The following is a 19,295-nucleotide window of genomic DNA, read 5'->3' as shown; positions in this document are numbered from 1 at the left end:
TTCTCAGTTCTACTACAACCTGAGGAAGGAAGGCACCTGATTACGGTAACTCAGCGGGAAGGCAGAAGGAAGGTTTACTAGGACATCAGCCCCAATTCAAGGATGCCCACTAAAAGGAGAGCAGAGGGGAAGCAGAGAGGGAATTGGTACTGCAAGTGAGAACTTAGTAACACTTAAATTATATGGTGAATTCCTAACAGAACTGTACTACATCATACGGTTCATCATTGCAGTAATAATGACGGAGAAGATTTCCAAACCATACAGTAATGATGGCAGAGAAGATTTCCAAACCATACAGGACAGCAGGTAACTGAGCCTAATAAGGAGTAGGCTGCAGGAGCTCCTGCAGAATGGCTATGGCAAATCCTGCTCTGATCCTAGATGCTGTGTTAAGACTGCAGTGCCCAGAGGGGTGGAAAAATGACCAGGTAGCTACTGCTACAGTATACTAGGTACTGCCACCCACTAAATAAGGCAGTGGTTGCTGCCGTGGCCATACCGGAATGGGCCTCTAAAGCAACCCAGCATAGATATACTAAGAAACTAGTACCACAAGTAAGTACACTGTGCCACTGTCAATTGGCTTCTCTTCCTTACTCTTTCCAAATGAAAAACAACTGTTCAGATTTTTTTTATTTCTGTTGCCCTGTCCAAGAAAAATCTCAGCAAGCCTATAACAATTACCCACATACTCAAGTCATTAGATCATTAGTCCCCTAGTCCATGTGAGTATGAATGACCTGAAGCATACCTCCTTGGATTATATGATCAGAGACATTAAAGAGCTCTTGGACTGTTTGTCCCAGGCAATGCTAAACTGAAACACCTTCCAACACAGAAAAATGAGCCCAAGGGAATCAAAAAGGTGTTATTGCTCAATGCCAGGAACCTAAAAAAAAAAAAAAAAAGACTCCACTCTTGCTTCACCCTGCAGAATGTGGGCATAAGTGCAGTTACAGAGACATGGTTTAAAGCAGCAAATAGCACCTTGGCAGAGCATGGCTACAATGCCTTCCACACATTTAGGACAGCTACTGCACAGGCAGGGACCAATGTTGGAGGTGTCTCAATTTATATTAACAACAAACTCACCTTAACCCTATTTATTTTGGTTACTGTGTTGAGTTCTATTTATTTTGGTTACTAGTCAAACAGGACGACGTGCTTGATCTTCTCTATGTCCAGATTTCCACAGGTAAAGTCCCATTTATGTCTCAAGAAACCCATAGCTCGTACTTAGACTTGATGGATGCTCTCACCATTCAATCCAGTACTGTATTCATTAGCAACTTCAACTATCCTACTATAAAATGGAATATTACAAGACCCCAAACTAACAGGCAGAAACTCCTTGGACCAGACAGTTCATGGCCCACTAGGGTTGCAAACATCCTTGACCTGGTACTCGCAAACACTGGGAAATGCTGTACCCCAAATCTGGGTAAGTTCACACCACAAAGCTGTCTCCTTCCTAATAAAAATCAATTCTGTGACCACAACTAACCTTGTAACATTTAAGAGCTATTCTAGGGAAACATTCTACCAGATAACCTGTCAAAATTTCACTCTCCCCAAGCCCTGAGAACACAGCTGCCTATGTGGAACTGTTCACAGAAACTCTGTACAATTGTCAATAAATGCATAGCGACAGCTGTGGCCACAAAAAGTAAGCTCAGAAATAACTCAAAAACAAACCACTTAGTGGAATCCAAACATAAAGAGGTTGCACAAAAGAAGGGAAAACAATCACAGCCTAGGTTAGGAAGTGTTACTCAAGTCAAGTCTACTAAAGCCAAATTTGAGGTAAAGACAGTCTTCCAGGCAAAGGACAGCCACAAGGCTTTCTTTAGCTATGTGTGAAACCGCAAAGGCAGCACACAGCAGTGTGCAGAACTGATTGTAAATGGAACTACCTACACAAGCCGGAAGATATAACAAATCTGCCAGCCGACAATTCAGCTCCAATTTTACTTCCCCCTCTCCCCCCCCTGGCTGCCCCCCAGTAAATACCATCAAACATAACCTCCAAATATCACTAGGGAGCAGGTCCTAGATGCATTCTAAAATGGCCCCAGTAACATCCCAGGATGCTTCCAAAATAACCCAAAGCAAGACCTACTGAGACCACTACAGTCGCTGTTTAACCATAGCTTCCAGTCAGACTTTGTACCACATGAATGGAAAACTGTAGGGGTCATCCCTCTGCACAAGGAAAGGCCATCAATAGATCCCAAGAACTACAGACCCATAAGTCTGACTAGTCTCATATGCAATGCAATGGAAATGATTAATAAGAACATCGAAACCTTTCAATCACTGGCTCCAACCCAGTTTAGTTTTGTCAAAGGCAGATCATGCCTATTCACTCTGGTGGATTTCTCTGAAATGTTCACCAAGGCAATGAATGAGGGTAAAATGGTGCGCAATGCCTACCCTGATATGGCTAAACAATCTCATGGATATAAGCATAAACCTCTGTGTGATTCGCTCTACAGCAGATTGGCTCTCAGACAGGACACAGGAAGTTAGGATAGGGGAGACCACCTTCACAAAAAGGCCAATCAATAGCAAAATCTCGCAGGGCTTTGTGCTGAGTCTGCTCTTTTTTGGCAGCTACTTCTTGGTAATCAAAGCTAATGTCAAAGGCCTTTGGCTGACCAAGTTTGCAGATGACTGCAAACCAGAAGCAGTCATCGAATCCTCCCAAGGCACTAGCATCCAACAGGAAGGACTGACACAAACAAATGACTGGTTCAAAAGCAATGGCTTAAAACTCAATTCCAAGAAATGCGTAACAGTACTACTTTGGGAAGTCAGCCATTCTAAGAAATTACCTTATTGATAACACACCACTGAAGAACTATGTCAGAGATTTGGGTACATATGTAGAAAAACAGCCTGGCTTTCCACCAACATTTCTCTAAGGTAGTAAGAAAACCATTCTATGTTGCTCAAATTATAAGCAAGGGCATAGCATCCAAGGAAGCCATCATTCTACTGTATTTGGCTGTAGTTAGCTCTCATTAGGTCCATCAATGAATTCAGTATGTACCTGACCAGGCACATACAGCCAGAACATTCGTAGAGGTTCCTCAAATAAAGAAAACGGGTACTATACAGCATGTTTGTAGGCTGCCTTAAAGCTCTCTCTCTCTCTATACTCTGTTTCCTACATGCTGAGAAGCTATCTGTGCTTTGTATACAAAGCATCCTTGGATCACACACTGACAGATTTTTGAACAGCCACAAAATGAATAGCATAAGACTTGCTCAATCTAGGGATTTACATTTTACTAGCGACACAAATAGGACATGTTGGTATGTGTCTCAGAAACCAATCCTCTGGAACAGTCTTTCCCATCCATGTGAAGCAGAGGTCTTCCCTAATCCTATTCAAGAGAAACCTGGACCAGAGGAAATATAGGCTGCCTATAAACATTGCCCTACTTTAAATATTTTCCTTAAAATAATATATATGTCACATAGACTTGCAGGATACATTTGGGAAGTTTGGCTAGACTTACAAAGGCCAGCACATAAACTTATGGGATACATTTGGGATACTTGGCTAGCCTTCTAAAGACCCCAGTGGTCATAAGCCTTGTATACATCTATGAATTTGAAAGGGAAAACACCTAGTCTGAGGGGAGGAAGGGAAGGGCCCTGGCAAATTTGGTCCATCAGTACCCTTAAGAACAGGACATGCCTGCTGGATATTAGGTGAGATTCTGGAAGGTTCAGAGAAAGGTCTAGGTTTTGAAGGCAAGTCAGAGTGAAAGGCAGCCTTCTGAATCTCCTCTAGAGTTAATGCCTGAATGAAGATGTCATCTAGGTAAGTTTATATGTGAATGCTCCTCATTATGAAAGAAATTACTGGAGCCAGGCATTCTGTGAACATCTTGTGTGCAAGCAAATTAACGAAAGGCCAGAGATGTAAACTGCTAACAGCATCCCACCTGCTCTGAATCTGAGAAACAGTCAGTCCATCCTGGGTATATGAAGGCAGGCGTCCTATATCTTTAAGGTGACCATGCAAGCATGGGGAAAGAGAAATGGTAGAAAGCTATGCAAGCTTAGCATTCTAAATTTAAGTAATTTTAGAAAGTTGTTAAGTCTTGAAAGGTCTAAGATGGGTCTTCATATGCCCCCCCCCCCCCGAAACTAGGAACAGTCTAGAGTGGAAGCCTGCTCCTACTTCTGCTATTTGTACTCTACATCTCCTTGCAAAGCAGATCTTGTAGCACTGGTTGGACTAGATGTGGTTGATCCCTGGGGACTGGAAGGATACCAAAAAAAAATTATTTTCTTGCAATCTATAGTATGTATTCATGCCTTACAATAATTGACAAAACTGGAGTTTCGCCAGGGAAAGGTATATGCATTTTCCCACTGTGGTGCGTCATCAGAGTTACGATATACAATAAGCAAGGGCTGTTGGGGGTGCAGGGTGTCTTGCACCCGCAAAAACACTGGTTTAGGATGTGGTTAGATTTTGTCAATATTTTCTGTTTAGATATTTTTAACTGCCAACATTTTCTGTTTACATATTTTGAACATTAGATATTTTTGTCAGTATTTAGGCTGATATTTAGATCCATCCATCAATCCTCAACCCCTTTTTCCCATTTAGCACATAGGGTCGGGGTGTCACTTCAACAATGACAATCATCTCGAGCCAAGGTTTACACCACTGGGTGGCTAGACCTGCCACAGTAGTTCATCCGTACCACTCACTCATGCACACACTCGCACCTATGGCCAATTTAGAGTGTCCAATCCACCTACTGCATGCCTTTGGAATGGGGGAGGAAATTATAGCACCCGGAGAAAACCCATGTGACCACAGTGAGGACATGCAGACTCTGCACAGAGGGCACCCCAGCCAAGAATCGAACAAAAGAACCTCTTGCTGTGAGGAGACAACACTAATAGCCGCACCACTGTGGCTGCTCGGTGACTCAGTCAATTGTCATACACACACGCATATATATATATATATATATATATATATATATATATATATATATATATATATATATATTATATTATATATTATAGATATGTATACACACACACACACACACATATATATATATATATATACATATACATATATATATAGCTATATAGATATATATATATATATACATACATATATATATATATATATATATACACACACGCACACACAATATATGTGTGCGTGTATGTTACTGTAAACAGCTTGACCCACCAGTAAACATGAGTGCTTGCTAAAAGGGCATTGTTAGGTCTGCATTTGTTTCCTGGTCTGCTGTTTTATTACCTTTTCTCTTGAACATCCTTTAAGGACACAAGAGTTAACTGTGGACTGTTCAACTGTTTTTGAAACAACTATTTGGTAAGTAGCAAGTACTGACACTGCAGTCAATGAAAGGGGTGTGTTCAATTGCATTTGAGTGTGTGTCATAATAAATAGTTAGACCCACCAGTAGATTTGAGCACTTGCTAAAAGTGCGTTAACTGTGGACTGTTCAATTACATTTGAGTGTGTGTCATAATAAATAGTTAGACCCACCAGTAGATTTGAGCACTTGCTAAAAGTGCACTGTTAGAGCTGCATTTGTTTCCGGGACTGCTGTTTTATTACCTTTTCTCTTGAAAGTCCTTTTAAGGACACAAGAGGTAATTGGAGACTGCTCTTCAACTGTTTCTGAAACAACGCAGGAAGTAGTGAAGCTGCAGTCAACTTGGGGGGTTCACTTGCTTTGTAAGTGTGTGTGTGTTACTATAAACAGTCCATCCCATGAGCAGACGTATCTTGGACTGTGTTGGGTTGAGTGAGGTACAATATTTAGTAAGTGATAATCTCTTTCTTTTGGTAAACCTTGCTTTATGTATGGAATTACTACAGAAAAAATTAAGGAAAATAATGAGTATTGCAATAAATCGTATGGTAAAAGACTGATATGAGCTCTGTGGATTTATCATTGATAAGGACAGTAGAAAACACTTTGTTCTTTGCTCATGTAATACACCTGACTGACTTCTCCCCCCCCCTCTCCTGACCTTTTTACCCTTTCTTGTGCTGAAGACCTAATAATTACCTTTCTTTTCCCTTGTATTCCTTCTATGCTCTGACCCATTTCTCTTACCTCTCCAATATCCTCTTGTTTGTCTTTTTTTTCATTTTCTTCTCTCACTTCTCGACTACGGTCTCTTCCCTCTCTCTTTATCGTACTCTTTTCTCCTTCTTCTCTATCCACTTGTACTTTTTTCTTATTATAGTAGGAGCCTTATGGCATAGCCTGTTTGAATTATGTTAGAAGCTTTGAAACTGACCTAACTCTAGTCACGACTTTTTGATGGTGTGCCTTAATTTTGTTAACTTTATCACCAGGTTTTATTATTATTACTATTTGTTATTACTACTTTTTTCTTATTTTTATTCAATGTGTTTATTAACAATATGTCTCATTGTTTATGTCTCATTGCTTATGTTTTATGTGGAGCTTTTCTCCCCGGGCCTCTACTGAAAATGGAAATATATCCAGCTTGACTAGCCCGGCCAACAAATGTAAAATAAAATAAATAAATAAAACATTCTTTGCCAATAAATCTATTGCATTAACCTTTTTCACTGATATACCCTCTACATAGAAAGTAGGGTTGTAGCTTTCTACATGATCAACTTGCTTTTTTGAGTGACCTTTCTTAAGAACTGAATGAGGCTTGCTTGATTTATAAAACTTTATAAAACTTTTGAAAGTGGTTCCATTTTTTACACTTGTGGCATTGCTGACCAAATACTAATAACTTCTCTCTTTTAGACTCAGGACTGGCACCAGAATTACGACAGTTAACAATTGAGACTTGACTTGAGTTTTGCTGACTCACCCTTATACTGTGCTGAGCATGTCCAATTTGCTGAACTAGTCTTGGAACTTGCTAGAAAGTTACAGGATCTCCTAGGGGAACCTGCAAGGGCTGCAGCTGCCATGTGCTTATGCCTGCTTCTGCTTGCTATATGCTGCATGCGGTCTACGTTTGCTCTAGAGGTTGCTGAAACCATGCTGTTATCACTTGCCAGCATACTTGTGTGCCTTTCTGTGAGCTCAAGAATTTGACAAATCTCTATGGCTTTGATCAACATTAAATCACTGTCACAAAGCAAAATCTTTCTCACTGCAGCACTATTAACATCACACACAAGCCTGTCCTTTATTAACTGATCTTTCAAATCTGCACGTTTTAGCCATATTTCTCAAGTACAGATATAAGCTGCAAAAGTTGCACCTGGCTTTTGGTCTCTTGTATAAAATAGGTGCGTCTCTAATGTAACATTTGTCTAGGGGTTGCACATTTCTCTAAATTTACATTTCAAGCACTCAGGGTCCTCTCTCGATTCAGCCAGTACAACAATATGGTCGTTTCCCCTTCTCCTGCATATACTGCTGGTGTATACACAACTTAATGCTCTCTTTCAATGGCCTCTGACCCAGCTAAGTTAAACACAATGAATATCCTTGTACATGCATCTTAGAAAAAGACACTTGTATGAAAATATCTTATTCCTACTCAAATACTCTCCAGTTCTCTGCAATATTATGATCAAGCACAAGTGGAATGGGTCTACGAATGCCTCTGCCATATCAATACACAATACTGAAGGTGCTTGGAATCATGTACGAACATGCACACAAATATATGACAGAACTTTTAATTACACCCAATAGCACAACAGACTCTTTGAAATTACTGCACTTTGCCAAATAAGCCTCTGTAGCACAACAAACACTTTAAAATCACTGTACTTTGCAAAATCACGCTTCATCAGTGTAAGAAATACTTTGAAATGACTGTACTTTGCAAACAAACTGTAAACAGCAGAAGAAGCTCAGAGTAAGAAACACTTCAAAATGAATGCACTTTGCAAATAAACTATACAGCACAAGAACCCTTCAAAATGGCTGCACTTTGTGAAATAACTGTGTACAGTGTAAGAAACACTGAAAAGGCAGGACTCTGTAAATAAATTAACACAGCACAAGAAACTTTTTCAAAATGGCTGTACTTTGACTGCACTTTGCAAAATGACTGTACTTTACACATAGTAAATTCTTTGAAATAACTGCATCATAACAAAGCACACACACACTACAAACACTTTGCACACTCTGAGATACTTCAAACAGCTTAAGCTGTTCTTTGAATGGCTTTGGTCAATGTGAAATAGTTTATGCCCAAAATACGGCCTTTTACTACAAAACATGCAGTCGCCTCGCTCTTTAAGCTTATTTTGCCCTTTTATTAAACTTATGCCCACTTAATCACTTATCATGCTCATTGTACTTATGCCTGTTATGCAAACAAGTGGTAATTCTGAGCCCCATATAAATATTTCTGATAGTTTTATCAAATATCGTGGTTTCAAACACTTTGTTTACTTAATAATGCATTTTTGTTTGATTAGTAATGCGTTTTGTGCCTTACGAATACTCTGTTTCACTTTCTTTGAAAAATAAATCATTTGTGTAAGTTTTGGTTACCTGAAGATCGTTTCTAGCCCTTTTTGATCATTTGAGCACTGTTTCACCAAACCTGCTTAATACACCTTCATCGTCAACTCTGCACCTCATGGCTTGAAGAAGTTGCCCTCTCAATCCTGGTTCTGACATCATGTTGCTCGTCTGGTCAGGATAAAACAGATGAACAGTTGTGGGTTTGGTTCAAACAGCTTTATTACACACAAATACATCAGGACTGATGCTTAGTAACTTAAACTTATAAACAGACTGACTACTACACTCATACATGTTAACCCTCGGGCTGTTCTCTCAAAACGGCACTGCTGCCTGCACGTGCTCACTATTTATATCTTCTCATAGTGACTATTGATGTCAGTGGAACTAAAATGGATATAGTAATATTTTACCAGTGTCCTACTATTTGAAATTATGACAGTAAATTACCACAACAGAAAGAGAAAAAATTGAGAAGAGATTTTGATGATTTAAAAAAAAAAAAAGTGACATTTTTGTGTGGCCGAAGTTAAAAAACAGTAATACTAATGTGAAACAGGATGGCAATAATGTTTCCGATAATGTTATTGACACACCCACCTCTTCTTTTAAAGAGAAACCTTCTTTTAAACCTTCTTCTAAACCAACCACAACTAATGAGAAAAGTGTAGAATCTTTACTACAGCCACAGACGTTAGCAATGAATGATGTTTCACATGATGCTACTAATTTAGGTGTCAGACCCAAGGTGAAATCACAAACATCTTTGTTTTTTTTTCCAATCTACCAGCTCCTATGAAAATGAGACCTGTATATCAGGAATGCTCCTCCGGTAAGGGGGAGAAAACACAGGAAGATGTCGAACTGACTGCTAATGAAGAAGAAGACCAGCTAATACACAATTTATCACATATTAATCCAAGTGAAGCTCAACATGCAGTGCTGAACGAGAGCCTCAGTTTTGTGCCAGCTAAACAGGCTAAATTGCTTGAAGTTGCATTTTCATTTGGGGATGTTTTCTTGGAATCTAACACTTAAAAGTATGTTTATTCAGGATCTGAATGTTCATCTAGAACCAAAAAAGTTTAGTCTGTATGTACCTCTGTCCCATCCAGTAACTGATACATTTTATGAAGTATGTGAAGACCAGATTAATATGCTTTTATCCATGAATATGCATCATGATTTCTATAATTTGAGCAGAGATGAACAAATTGCTCTGAATCAGCTCATTAATAATCAAGACCTTGTTATAAGAGCAGCCAGCAAGGGAGGCGCAATAGTGCCGCTGGACAGATCATTCCATATACAGAGTATGTACAGAATGTTACAAGAAGAGAAGACTTATCTATCCATTGATAAAGCACAGGCAGTTAATATAGCAAGTGTGGTTAAACAAACCTTGGATGATTTATTGTCATCACGGAGAATTAGTAAAGAGATTTAGGATTTTGTGTTAGTCGAGAGACCTAAAATACCAATAATGAATGCACTTCCCAAAATACATAAACATTGGTCACTCCGCCCCACTTAGACCAATTGTATCAGGTCAAGGTTGGGCTACTGAGTTTATGTCATTATGGGTTGAACATAAATTCAGTATTAGAAAAAGCACCAGCAGTATTGAAAGATACAGAACATTTTTTTAGATTTACTATACAGTTATACGGAGAACCCTATCAACACTCGACAGCCAAAGATAGCAGCGACTTTAGACATAAATAGCTTGTTTACAGTTATGCTTAATACATATGGAATTACCGCTATCAAAAGTTTTCTTAAGTGTAGATCGGATTCATCAGTAATTCTACAAGTTTGCTTATTCCTTCAGTTAATTCTTGAGAATAACAGTTTTGCCTTTCATGACCGGTATTACTGGCAGCGTTGGGGAGTTGCCATGGGTACAGCTCGTGTCAATACATATGCAAACTTAGTAATGGCACATTAGGAAGGACAAGTGGTTTTGAATGATGACAATCTGTAGAAGGACAAGCTATGTTTTTATAAAAGATTTGTTGATGACATTTTCCTTTTGTGGACTGGAACTGTGACACAGCTATATTAATTTGTTGAATATCTATGGCATAGCACAGATTTCTTGAAGTTTTCTATGAACTGGTCTGATCACATGATTGACTGTCTGTATGTCAGACTGGAATTTGATGTTAATAACCAGATACAAACTAGACTGTATAAAAAGCTTTGCTGGAGGAACAATTTGCTAGCCCATGATAGTATGCATCCAAAACATATCTTCAATAATACAGTGAAGGGATAAACCCTTCATGATCAAATCTATCAAGAAGAAATAGTAAATTTAACACAAAGGTTTAAAACATGAGGCTACAGAAATCTAGACTTACAAGTTATGGAACAAAAGAAACAGCTGAGGAATACCAGAGGCAAATCTTGGTATGGCCCTTGTACTGGAAGTTATAAATGAGACACAAGAGAAATGAATGGAGACTCTAGAGTTAGAGTAACTCTGCAGTATAACAGTGATACTGAAAAAATATGCAATGTTATTAAAGATAACTGGAACATTTTATTAACTGATGAAAAACTTAGAATTTTAGTTACTGATAAACCCCTATTCAGTTTTAAGAATAATATTAATTTAAGGAGACTACTGTGCAGAGAGGTGCGACCGGCACCTGAATGCAACTTGTTAATGGATAGACAAGGTACCTTTTGTCGCAACAGGTGCAAAGCTTGCCAGTATATTAGTCGGGAAAATGTTTTTATACATCCTGTCACTGCCCGAGTTTATAAACCAAGCTTATTTGCTGACTGTCATTAGCAAACATTTGATATATGTGGCTAAGTGCACCAAATGCAATGGTTTTTATGTCAGCAAAACAAACAGGATGCTAAAAGAACACATCCTACAACATGTTAGTGATATTAAACTTAAGGCCAAATGTGTAATCCAGAACATTGTTTTAATTTTATGGTGTTACAAATGGTCAAGGAAGATCGAAGGGGTGGTGACATTGCTCATTATACTGAGTTTATTGAAACAAAATGGATTGCTGATCTATGTGCCAATCACTCCCCTGGTTTGAATGAGGTTTTACCGTTGAAGCCGATTCTTAGGAGGCATAGACCTAGATGTTGAATTTGATTGGCTATTGAGATGACACCACTGATGAAATTTAATGAATGAGAACATGGTTACATCAAGAAGATGTGGACTTGATTATATGATTTCACTGGTTGCCAGGACTATTTAACCTGATTTTATGATTATGTTAATAGAATCTGAGGAAGGGCAAAAGCCTGAAAGCACTTATCCTATTTTTTATTGCTTGTTTTAATAAAAGTTGTATGCTGCTTTTCTGTGGTGGTCCAAGGAGGTGTTTTTATTATATAGTATTTGCTGGTTTACTGTTTTGGACCTTTGGTGCCCCTGAGTTTGCTCGGTTTTTACTATTTCAAAGGAGATGGATGAGCAACTTTTAAATCTTATTAGGAAAAGTTTTCTGGATAAGGTGGATTTAATTGCTGGGGCCTAAATGCTTTTAATGTAGACTGGGCAGCTCCTGCTACATCATCAAAGGCATTAAACTATTTGATAACTGAAAGTCTGACAAATGGTTATATTCAAATAGTGAATGAGACAACTAGAGGAACTAACTTTGTAGATGTTGTTTGGATATCCAAGAGTACATTTTGATGGTTGCAACATAAGTCCTGAGTTGGGAAGTTGTTTTCACATGTCCCAAGTTGGCTAAGCATTATGAAATAGTGAAAACATGTATCAGTTGGACTTTGAGTTGATTAAGGAGGCTATTGAAACCTGGGACTGGCATGTTTGAAAATAAAGATAAAAGTGAGAATTATGATGTTTTTTACAACTTTGTTAAAAATTTGATAGACTATTATGTCCCATTTGGAGTGAAAACACCCTGTAAGGGTGATGACCATCCCTGGTGGAGTATGATGTTATATAAACAAGGAAGGAAAAAAGAAGTTATGTCTTACCATAACACTCCATCTGTGTTGTCGATCTTGACAAATCCTTGACTGTGGGTTTGGTTCAGATCCTCGGACCAGACTCGGCCATTTACTACAGGTCATGCCTTCCAGACTCTCGAGCCAGGCTCTACCCATAATGCTACTCTGTAATTTACCTCAGTTTGAGTTAGCCTGAAATAGTGGCAGACAGACAATAACAATAACAATAAAAGACCACATGTGAGTCCCTCTGACAAAGCCAGACTTGGGAATATTCGGTCCACTAAGAGTCTTAGGTTGGGGGAAAGAGGGTGGGAGTATCAAGGATTAGTGAAGATCAACAACACAGATGGAACGTTATGGTAAGACATAACTTCTTTATCTGATGTTGTCAATCTTCACAAAATCCTTGACTGTGGGACAGAGTCCTTAGCTACCTGAATTTTGGGAGGTCTCACAGAAGAATATTCCTGAGCATCATCTAGCCGAATGATGCATGCCCCCTAGAAACCTGGTCTAGTCTGTAATGAGTGATAAAGGTATGAGGAGATGCCGATGTAGATGCTGCACAAATATCATCTAAAGAAGCATGAAAAAATGCAGACGTTGTTATGGGTCTAGTTAAATGTACTTTCACAGAGCAAGGTGGGTGAAGTCCCTTAGAATTATAGATAATTGTAATATAATCTTTGTGCCATTTGGCTAAGGTAACCTTGGAAACTGGGTTACCCAAGGTAAGTGAGGAAAAGGCAACAAACAGTTGGTCAGATTTTCTGATATCCTTCGTTTTGTGAAGGTAAAAATGTAACTGCCTGCGAATGTCTAATAAGTGTAAACAGTAATCTCCCTTATTGGAAAAATTAGGGAAAAAGACTGATAGTTGCAGGGTTTGACTGATACTGGATTCTGAAACTACCCTAGGCAAGAAAGAAGGATTTGTCCTAAGGGAGACTCTTTGTGAAATATTATATAGGGGGACATGTAGGACAAGGCTTGCATTTCAAAAATGTTTCTTTTGGAGGTAATTGCTAATAAAAACAAAGTTTTAAACTGTCAGAAATTTTAAGTCACAAGTAGCTGAAGGTTCAAAAGGAGACAGAGTAAGTGATTGTAGGACTGATGGTAAATCACATGGAGCAGTGGGTTCTTTGAAATGAGGTCTCAACATTAGGGTTCCTTTCAAAAAGGCTTTACAAAGTTTATGTGACATAAGTGAAGCACCATCCAGACCAATATGGAAGTTAGATATTGCAGCCAGATGGACTCGAATGGTAGAGGCTGATGAGCCAGATTGATAAAGAACAGCCAGAAAATCCAATACTTTACCTAGGGATGCTGTATAAGGATCAAGATCATTGTTAAGAGCCCATCTAGCAAAATTTTCCCATTTATTCTGGTAAAGTTTCCTAGTAGAAGGTTTGTAATGTGCCAAAATGATTTGTCAGACTGGAAATAAGGGAAGAAACTCTGGCAATCATGGGAATTGGAGAAGCCATGCATTGAGCTTGAGATCCTGGAGATTTGGATGAACCATACCTTCTGGATGAGATAACAGATCTGGAACTGGGTCCATAATCCAAGGTTTCTGAAGTATATGAGGCCATATGAAGGGAAACAAAACCTGTTGAGACCAGAATGGAGCAATGAGGACTATTGTGTTCTCTGACCTTTTGACTTTCTTTAGAAATTGGGATATTAGAGGGATTGGAGGAAAGGCATACAGGAGTCTGGGGGCAAATTGTGAATGACAGCGCCTCTGAGGGACTTCCCCGGGGGAATTAGGGCAAAGTAACTGCTACACTTCTTGTTGAGAGGGGATGCAAAGAGATCGCAGCAAGGCTGACACCAGTGGTGGAAAATCTTGTCTGTCACTACAGGACTGAGAGACTTCTGCTCAGTTTGTCTGCTATCATGTTGGAGCTCCCCGAATATGCTTTGCTGTGAGAAAGCAGTTGGAAGAAATCGCCCATTGCCAGACTCTGAGGGCTTCTCGACTAAGTGGGTAAGATTTGGGTCCTCCTTGTTTGTAGATGAACCAGACCACTGACATGTTGCTCATCTGAATTGCCACTGTTACCAGTGGAAGGGCATCTTGAAATGCTTGCAACACCAAAAGCACCACCATCCTATCTAGAACACTGATTTGCAAATTGGCCTCCAGTTGTGACCAACTGCCTTGCACAGTTCTTCCCAGATAATACCGCCCCCCCCCCCAATCTGGGAAGTGTCTGTGGTCAGTATGGCTTGGGGTTGTGGAGGGATGAATGGATGGCTGAAAATAATCTCTTTGGAATGGAGCCACCAAAATTGGTGATGTTTGTAACAATTGGTGATCAAGATGCAGTATGACAACCGCTGATTCATCAACGACCATTGGGAGGCTAGAAGCCACTGCAGAATGTGCATGTGATATCTGGCCAAGGGAACTAGAGTTATAGAGGCTGCCATTGAACCTAATGCCTGAAAAATGATTCAGGCTGGAACAGTTTTTTTCTAACTATATGGTTTATTTGGGATCTGATCTTTTGGAGTCTCTCGACTGGGAGTGAAGTAATTCCCATAACAGTGTTCAGCAGAGCTCTGACAAATTCTAGATGTTGTGTGGGTTGTAGATTTCACTTTTCGTGAATTACTGTGAAGCAAGATGTAGGGTGTAATCCCTTGCCCTTTTGAGCTGACGCCCAGTGGTAGTGTCAAGGAGCCAGTCGTCGAGATAAGGAAATACTCTAAAACCTTGCAGTTGGAGAAGAGCTGGTACCACTGCCATGCATTTGGTGAACACCCTGGGGACTGTGGTGAGATCAAAAGGCAGTACTCTGAACTGAAAATGACTGGCTCCCAGTCGGAAACACATGAATCTTCTGGAGTATTTGCCCATTTTTGTATGGTAATACGCATCCTGAAGATCTATGGAGTATATCCAATCATCACTTTCCAAGAATGGAAGAACTGGCTGTATTGGGACCATCTCGAATTTGGTTTGCTGGACTGTGTTGTTGAACTGGCTGAGATCCAAAATAGGCCTCCAGTCCCTGTCTTTTTGGGCACTAAAAAGAATCCGGAGTAAAACCTGGATCTTTTTTGTTCTGGTGGGACTTCTTGGATGACTCTTTTTTTGATCAGTTTTTGAATTTCTATGCCTGCTGCTTCCCTGTGAATGGATGGGGATGTCCAGGAGTCTTTTTTGCATTTTTGGATTTGAAGAAAGGGGAATGGTATATTCTCTGGAAATTATGCCCTATAACACCCATTTGTCTGATTTCATCTGAAGCCCGGCAGACTGGTGCAGGGATAATCGTCTCCTGTTCTTGTCGACCCTTATGCTGCGTTGGCCATTAGCCTCATGGATGAGTTGGAAATTGATTTGAGGGTGGTGAGTTGAGAGGTAACCTTGTTTCATACCCCATCGGCTAATGCTCCTGTGAGAGTATCTGACAGTTCTTTAATCAGATCTCTCTCTGCAGCCTAGTACAGTGCACCATGTACTTCAAAGACCTGACAGCGAAGGTCGCTGAAGCATAAACGTGCTTCCCAAACCTATCCACAGTCCTAGAGTTCTTGTTAGGAGGATGGATAATAGGACTTTCCTCTGCAAGTTCCTTCTTTGTGGCTGCCGCTATCACCATGGTGTCTATGGGGATGCCCTTAGCCCAATGCTACTCGTCCTTAGGGGCAGAAAGGATGCGTTCAGGCCTCTTGGGGATTGGCTCGATGGCAGCAGGACTCTTCCAGGCCCACTGCATGATTAGCTTCATTAGGTTGTCAGCAGGTGGAGAGATCCAAGAGGTAGAGGGCCTTGGCATGAAAAGCCTCCAGGTACACAGATTCCTCCAAGAAAGGTTGGAGGGAAGTCCAGCCCCCTCTCTGTTTGAGGATTTTCAAGATGTCCCCAAAGGGAACATCATCAGGGGGTGACCTGGGGGAAACTTCCTCCTCATCAAAGTTGGCATCTTCCATGAAAGACTCTTCAGCGGAGGGTCTAGGTGCTTCCTCTTGTACTTTTTCTTTGCAGGTACTTCCTTGGGGGGATGTTCAGGGAAAGTATCCGAAGAGGAAACTACCAGGGTTGGTCTCTCCTGAGGCTTTTCTGCCTCCTGTCTCAAGGATGAGGCTGATGGTAGCTCTGGATGAGGGGATATGGCTGTCTGGCCCGACTGGAAGTCCACAATGGACAAAGCCTTCCCCATGATCCTGAAGGTTGGCCCCCCTGTAGAGGGATGGGAGCCGAGAATTGAAATAGACTCGTTCAGAACCATGGTCGCACCCAGCACCAAAGAGGTGGCCTCTGAAGCAGAAGCCCGGGTCAAGCCCACAAACGCCAAAGTACCAAGGGGCAAGGAAGGCTTTGAAAAAAAAAAGAAGTCAAACCCTGCCCCTCAGAATCAGCGACAAAGCATAGACCCCGGCAGACCTCCCATTCCAATAAACTAGAGGAGCTCAAGGCAATTCTTTGTTCCGGAGAAGAGGCTCTCACCAGAAAGTACAGTGGTGTACACTTACCACAAATGTAGATGTTCGAGTTTATTCACTGTTGCAGTCATCACATTTGGGTTATCCCTGCCAGGGTAGCCCTCTGCTGGCCTGAATAACAGAGACTTAGTATTTCTGCACTGGCTGTTGTTGCTTGAGGACTGATGTCAGGTCGTCAGTAGTATAAAGTAAAGCAGCCAATGGCATTACATCAGTTTTTCTTGCCCTAACCTGTCAGGAGCCCCCAGGTAGGAGGGAGCCAGGTTCTGGTGGAAGAACCTCACCAGTGGAAAATAAATACCAATATGTCCCTTGTAAGGAAAGAGAAGCAAGGGGGTGGAGGGAAGGAAACCAGGACTGCAACAGTGAATACACTAGAACATCTACATTTATGGTAAGTGTACACAACTGTACTATGTTCTTCGTGTTTCACTGTTACAGTCATCACATTTGGGTTGATAGTAAGGAAACTAGGGGCTGGCTAGGATGCCCTGCAAGACTGCAGAGGCAAACCCTGCCCTGGAGTTGAAGAAGAGAGGCAGGTGGTAATGCTTGGTAAAAGTGTGAACAGATGTCCAGGTGGCAGCCTCCAGGATGTCCCTGGTGGGGATTCCTCTGAGGAAAGCTGCAGAGGCGGGGGCTGCTTTGGTGAAGTGTGTCCTGACCCCCTTGGGAGAAGGCTTTCCATGCTGTCTGTAGCAGAAACGGATGCAGTGTGCTATCCATTTGGAAATGGTTTGTTTGGAGATGGCTTTGCCTTCCGCCCCTGTAGCAAAGCTAACCAGCAGTTGATCAGACTTTCTGAAGGATTTAGTCCTGTCTAGATAGAATCTGAGCTGTCGATGCACATCCAAAAGTGCAAAATCCTTTCCCCCTTGTTCTGGGGATTAGGAAAAAAGGTGGGCAAATGAATGGCTTGGTTAAGAGCCACACTGGACACCACCTTGGGCATGAAAGATGGGTTAGTTCTGAGGGATACCCTGTCTACATGGAAGATGACGAAGGGATCCCCAGACATGAGCGCTTGCAGCTCAGAGACTCTTCTGGCTGAAGTGATGCCAAGAAGGAATGCTATCTTCCAGGAGAGAAATTTTAGCTCTGCAGAAGAAGCTGGTTTGAAAGGGGGGAGGGTCAGCTTTTCCAATAGAAAGTTAAGGTCCCAAGCTAGTGTTGGTGCCCTTCTGGGTGGACTCAAGTTGCTAGCCCCCCTTACGAACTGTTTGATCAAAGGGTGTGAGAAAAGGGGCTGCTCAGTGGGAAAATGAGCAGAAATAGCAGAGGCATTAATTTTTATAGAGGAGAAAGAGAGGCAAATGTGTAGAAGGTCAGCTAAGTAATCAAGGATGAGAGGGAGGGAGGGCTGTGCCATATTAGCAACCTTAGCCTGGATCCAGGTGCAGAACCTTTTCCATTTATTAGCATAAGACTTTCTGGTGCTAGGGCGTCTGGCCTCACAGATAACATCCAGAACCTGTTTACTGAGGTTGGCAGATTGGTTCGGGGTTAGGGAATAAGCCAAGCTGCCAAACTGAGTGTCTGCAATTGGGGATGCATGAATTCTCCTTTCCTCTGGGTCAGGAGATTTGGAATCTGAGAAGATGCCATGGAGGCAGTGGGGCTGGGCTGTACAGCAAGGGGTACCGGTGCTGCCTGGGCCAGTCTGGAGCTATAAGAATGGTCCTTGGTTTTTCCTCCCTTATTTTGAGCAGTACCCTGGGGGTGAGAGGTAGTGAAGGAAAGGCACAGACCGACAGACTGACCCAGGGGAAGGACAGGGCATCCACTTTCCAAGCCATGCAGTGATGCTTCCTGGTGCAGAATTTCCTGAGCTGATGGTTGGTGTGGGAGGCCCTATTTCTGAGTTATTAGGGTGAAGGTACTTCTGTTGAGCTGTCACTCGTGTGGATCCAGAAGATTTCTGTTTAATTGGTCTGCCAGAGAGTTGAGAGAGCCTGGTAGGAATTGTGCCAACAGGTGTAGTTGGATGGCAGAGGCTGTGTGCCAAAGGGTCATGGCCAGTCTGCATAGAGGGTAGGAGTGAGTCCCTCCCTGCTTGTTGATGTACCACATCACAGGTGTATTGTTTGTTTTGATCAGGAGAACCCCTGGAGAGAGAAGGGGCTTGAAAGCTATACAGGCATGCTGCAGAGCCATCATCTCTTTTTGACTGATGTGCAGAGGGATTTGCTGCGGGCTCCATTGGCCCTGTATGCACCTGCCGTCCAGGTGTGCACCCCAAGCATTGTCTGATGCATCTGTGGTGAGGGTCTGGGCGGCGGGGGTGGGTGGGGAGAAAGGCAGTCCCTTGTTGTGGGAGCATGCTGTTGCCCACCAAAGAAAATCTTTTCTGAGGCAAGGAATTAT

At 41.4% G+C, this 19,295-nt stretch overlaps 1 protein-coding gene across 3 annotated transcripts in view; it reads right to left on the bottom strand.

The window, feature by feature from the left end:
* The window catches only part of FOXK1 (forkhead box K1), a 1,462,137-nt gene that overhangs the window by 20,121 nt on the left and 1,422,721 nt on the right, over nucleotides 1–19,295 (bottom strand). The window lies entirely within an intron of this gene.

This window comes from Protopterus annectens, chromosome 12.part0, assembly GCF_019279795.1.
Source record: "Protopterus annectens isolate FY-2018-M chromosome 12.part0, PAN1.0, whole genome shotgun sequence".
Classification (NCBI taxonomy): Eukaryota; Metazoa; Chordata; order Ceratodontiformes; family Protopteridae; genus Protopterus; species Protopterus annectens.
The sequence above is the reverse complement of the archived record's forward strand: the minus strand, read 5'-3'. Positions and strand labels throughout refer to the sequence as shown.